Here is a 5,689-nt window from a genome sequence, read left to right as displayed (position 1 = left end):
CGCTGATTAATGTTTGAGTATTACATGGGTAACTGTAGGGGGCTAAACAGACCTACTATTTAAAGCATATTAAATAGTATTAGCCACAAACCTCTGAATAAGGATCAAACTGACGAGTTTTGTGATCATGGGGCCCACGGATAGCGGCCGCCGTGAGGTACCCTAAGCGACATAGATTCCTAATGAACGGGTAAATATAAAGTAAAGAGTTAACTAGAATAACCAAATGTCAGAATAATAGCAATAATTAAAGACCGACAAACAACCAATTTGCCTTTCAACCTAAATTAGAGGTCATACTAAAATGGAGTCAGATTAGATAATAAAATGGAGTCAGATTTGAGTTAAACCTAAACTGAATAACTCTGCGTGCTGAAAAGACCGAACACGCAAGAAACCTTCATCCACCACTGGATACCTTCATTGGGCCAAGTGCGTGGACCTTACAAAGTATGTAACCATAGTTCCCCGAGGGAGCAAGACACTGCATCGAAACGCTTTGGGAATGACTTCAGCGTTACCACGCTCGGAATCACGTGTGTAATCAGTCCAATGGATGGACGAGACGTCACGGGCGGGGTGACGTAGAGACCAGGAAGCTTAAAAGCATGTGCGGTGGATACAGCGGCAGCTTCTGGTAGAATGAAGGAAGCGCTCGCAGGGATGCTGGAAGTATGGCAATGAGACGCAGCGTCTTGTTCCCTCAGGGAACTATGGTTACATGCGTATACATCACTGCCTGCGAAGCGGGTTTCCCCACGGGGAAAACCCCTTGGTCTTGAGCCACCACAGTAGGGGTCTCATGTACAGCAGGCCAAAAGGTATCACGCTGGACACAGCTGCCATCAGACCCAACAGTCTCTAAAACTGTTGACCAGCCTTCTCTCACTCTCGTGACTGCCGTGAGGATTGACTCGATCCGAGCAGGAGACGGCTGTGCCTGCTTCATGGTTGAATCCCACACCATGCCCAGATAAGTGGTTCTTTGTACTGGAGAAAGCACACTTTTCTTGGCGTTTAGTATTAACCTCAGTTCTTTCATATGAGTGAGAGCGACATCTCGATACTGAGCCGCCGTGCGCTCTGATTGAGCTAATATCAACCAATCCTCAATAAAATTCAGTTTGCGGATGCCCTGGAGTCGCAGAGGAGCCAGAGCAGCATCCACACACTTGGTGAAAGTGCGGGGTGAGAGTGCAAGGCCGAGATGTTTTTGTGGGCGGAGCCTATCTGGTGGCAGAAAATGGGCGCGCAGCTACGAGTGACGTAACTGTGATGTCTACACGAAATTGGTCTATACTCCAATCAGACCATAATGTTGTCCTGTTTTCTAATTTTATTTTATTTTATTTTTGATATTTGGTAAACAAATGAAAAATAATATGAATAAATAAAAATAGTTTGTACTAGGAAACAATGTGCAAACACTTTGCATATATTATTTACAGTTTATTTATTTATTTATTTTTACATATTTTACTTTTAATTTGCACCTCATTTAAGGGATATCACATCCAAAAATGAAAATTCTATCCTCATTTACTCAACCCAGGGCCGGCCCATCGCATAGGCGAAATAGGCAAATGCTAGGGGCGCCCAAATGGGTCAGTTTAAAAAAATATATATTTTATTTTAATTATTTAAATAATTCTATTTATCGAAATATAATCGATATCGCATTATGTCTTAAATGTCATTGTCATATCGCAAAGGTTGCGATTTAATATAAAAATAGCTATGCGCTGCAGTTTTCAGAGTGAAGCGGTTATTGTGTTCGAGTGTAGCCCATGACACGCAGCGCTTCACTCTGAAAACTGTAGCGCATTTATTTATTTGCTGGCAAACCACCAAAATAAAAGCAGTTTCATATTTGAATTTGAGCAGAGATGTACCGATCGACCATCGGCCATAAATCGGAACCGGACGTTTTTTTGTTTTATTTATTTTATCTGTAAACGGTATTAAGAGACGCAAAGAGGAGAAAATGTAGGCAGTGCAAGCTCACTGTTTACAATGCACGAGGGGAACCGTCTTAAGAAACAGTTTAGATGGCATTTTCCTTTCATCTTGCCTCAGTATAATGCATTTAGTGTTTACAGCGGAAAACAAGGAAACAATGCATCACTGCTGTCCCTGAAGCGCCACCTGCTGACAGAGAGTGAATTTGCATTTTCATTCAGCCCATCTGCTGTTTGGTATGTTTTATGTAGCCTAATTTCACAAAGCTAAAGTCAGAACATTCTGTTTTTGCTTCAGGTTTTGAAATTATACAGTCTAATTTGGATCAAAATATAGGCTAATAAAGAATGAATTAATTAATATTCTTCATGCACTCATATTTTCATTCTTTCTTGTCTTTTGCTTAAATAAAATACATTAAAAATCAGTACTGGATTCTGCCATGAAAAGTTAAGACCAGTGCATCCCTAAATTTATGAATGTCTGAAATTAAGAAATTAAGATTTAAATGTTAGTATTGTAGCTGCCTTTGGACGATACAGTTCTCTAATTTAAGCCGAGTTATTGTCAGTTTATTTATTTATTTATTGTGCAACAGTCATATTTATTTCGTATGTAATTTGTTTTATGTCATAAAGGGGCACCAGCTAAAATTTTGCCTAGGGCACCAAATTGGTCAATATTGGTCACCGCATGCCATCAAAGATGTATATGACTTTCTTTCTTCAGAGGAACACAAACAAATATTTTTAGAAAAATAAACCATCTCTGTGAATCAATGCATATGACCCCAGTTGATGAATCAATGTCTTCTGAAGCAAAGCGATAGATGTAAGAAAACAAATATATATATATTTCACATAAGTTTTAACTTAATAAACCATTGCTTCTGGCCAACTGTCATACACGCATTATATGAATTCACAGAGATGGATTATTTTTCTAAAAATCTTTGTGTTCATCTTGAAGTAGGAAAGTCATATTGTTATGATCACTGTCTTGTGCCTCTCTGTTTTGTGTTCAAGGACTTTTATGTTGAAGTGTTTCCTGTGTTTAGTTCATGTCCCCCTTGCTCCTTTGCCTATCTAGTTTGCTTCCATAGTTACCCCTATTAGTTGTCATGGTAATTCATTAGCTCCGCCCTCCTTGTATCCTCATTATCCGGTGTATATATACCCCTGTTTCAGTGCTTGTTTGTCAGTCGTTGTATTCTGTAGATGTCCATGTTCTTTGTTTCATGCTCTTGTTTTCTGTTTAGCCGTGTTTGCTTTATTTTATTAATGAATCAATATCCCAAAAAAATTCTGCATTTGGATCGTCCTCATCTTGCTTTCATTTGACCCAGCATTACACATATAGCCTACATCTGGGATGCCATGAGAGGGAATAAATGCTGATTGAATTTTCTTTTTTGGGTGGAGTACCACTTTAAGATTAATAATCCCCATTATGCTGAATAATACCAATTTGTCTAAATTCATTGAGTGACATTTGAAAAATAACATATCCTTATATAAAACCCTGAAAGCCTTTGAAATTTAATTGATTCCTGTTGGTTTATATTACAGCACAACAATAACGATATGTTTTTATTCCTCAAAACATTAGGTGTCCAATTTACAGATGAACAGCTGCTACTCTGCTCAAACAAATAAAATCAATGGTTTGTTTGGGTGATGAATCAGAATGCAGGCACACAGAACTGTTTAATCACAAGCTGGTCTCATGATTTCCAGGCTTTACTGCATTTATCTTCTAGTGATATAAAAGGATAATGTTTGAATTAAAAAAAAAACAGTTGTAATGTCTTGGAGAGAACACATGGATGCAACATAGCACAAAATTAGCCTGCCTATTTTTGAAACATCTGATTTATTTACAAATGCCCAAATTGAATTTGATCTCATTGCTGGAATGTGATTAGGTTGTTATTCATTGTATTGCTCCAGCATTCCTTACTTTATCATTGTGGGGAACTTGCGCTTATGAATGTCCTCCCACATAGTGTAGTAGATTATGTAGTAAAGTACACAGAAACAGTTAAGTTAAAACAACTTCCAACTAAAATAGCTTTTTTTTGTGTGTGCTGAACTATGCAATGACTTTTAAAAAAAATTAAAGTGTGAAGTTTGTTTTACAAATGTTTTACAGTCAATACTGTATGACTATAGAAGTGTGTTATTTTAATATAAAAATAAAAAATGTTTTACAGTCAATACTGTATGACTATAGAAGTGTGTTATTTTAATATAAAAATAAAAAATGTTTTACAGTCAATACTGTATGACTATAGAAGTGTGTTATTTTAATATAAAAATAAAAAATGTTTTACAGTCAATACTGTATGACTATAGAAGTGTGTTATTTTAATATAAAAATAAAAAATGTTTTACAGTCAATACTGTATGACTATAGAAGTGTGTTATTTTGGGTCATACAGTATTGACTGTAAAACAGTTCTGTCTCTTCAGTAGAGTTTGGGCCAAAATTAGGCTAAATTATGCTTAACTGCTTTAGGCTGCCTTTATTTTAGGTATGGAAAAAAAACAGGCCACTATGACTGTTGATTCCAGCGAGAAGAGCTTTAAGGTCCATCTTTTAAATTCTTTTCCATGTCTTTTGCCCAGACCTATCCATTCATGGAAAGGTTATTTTTCATTTTAAATAATTGTGCTGTTCGCAGTTTTTATGCAACCCAATCAAAACTGCTGATTTTGATAGATTACTGTCTTTTTTTGGACATCAGGCTGCATGGGCGTCGGAACCATTGAATGAGGGTGGGACAGGAGGACCCACCCACTTTTGAAGACCAATGATATTGGACCCAGCCACTTTTACCGTCTCTAATTCAGCGAATATGTGTACTTTTCAGAGCGCTGTCAGTCAAATCCATTCCACATGACGAATGCCCTACTAAATTAAACTCCATTTAGCTACAGCCTTGAATTCCACGCTGCTGCTTCCTCAAATCCATTCCACTCGGCTCATTCAGAGATCCGTTTTTTGTAATATTGTCACGTTAGTGGGGGGACGTGAAGTAAATAGCCGCTGCCAACCAGGCGGCCTATTTGCACCTTGTGTAAATAGACACTGTTAATTAAAAGGCACCACACTACAGAAAATAGCATATACTCCAGTACATTTTTTCTGGGGGATGACCCATCCACATTTATTTTGCTTCCGACGCTCATGTCAAGCTGTGATGAAACTCAACTCCGCATTTAACGTTACTGGAGATGCACGCTGACCCTCAATCTCCAACGCCCATCTTTATTTGCTGTCTTGTGTCAGTAGTAGCACAACAAAAAGAGCAAATAAAATGGTTACTGTTACAATAAATGAAATTGAATTGTTACCATTGTTGTGACTCACGTGCTGAATGTTTAAGTCTGTGTGTGACTTTAGCATATTACCACACGCTTTTTAAGGATGACATAAACCCAATTAAAAGCATCTCGAGGTATTTACAAAAAATGAAATTGGAAAAAGTTCATAAATAAATACACAAAAAAATTCATTAATGCTTTAACTAGAAAATAGGTCATCTTTTAATAGCAACCTATTTTTTACTTATCTTTCTTTGAAATCAATTAACTCTGACTTCATGATGCATTACTGCATTATCAAGAAAAATATTATATTTATATTAATGAAGTTCCAAGTGCCCAACCAAAGGGAACGCTAATCACTATAATGGTAAAAAAAAAACACACATTTTAGGAAATCCAAC

This window comes from Sinocyclocheilus grahami, unplaced genomic scaffold (assembly GCF_001515645.1).
Source record: "Sinocyclocheilus grahami isolate Dianchi unplaced genomic scaffold, SAMN03320097.WGS_v1.1 scaffold588.1, whole genome shotgun sequence".
NCBI classification, from domain to species: Eukaryota; Metazoa; Chordata; class Actinopteri; order Cypriniformes; family Cyprinidae; genus Sinocyclocheilus; species Sinocyclocheilus grahami.
The sequence above is the reverse complement of the archived record's forward strand: the minus strand, read 5'-3'. Positions refer to the sequence as shown.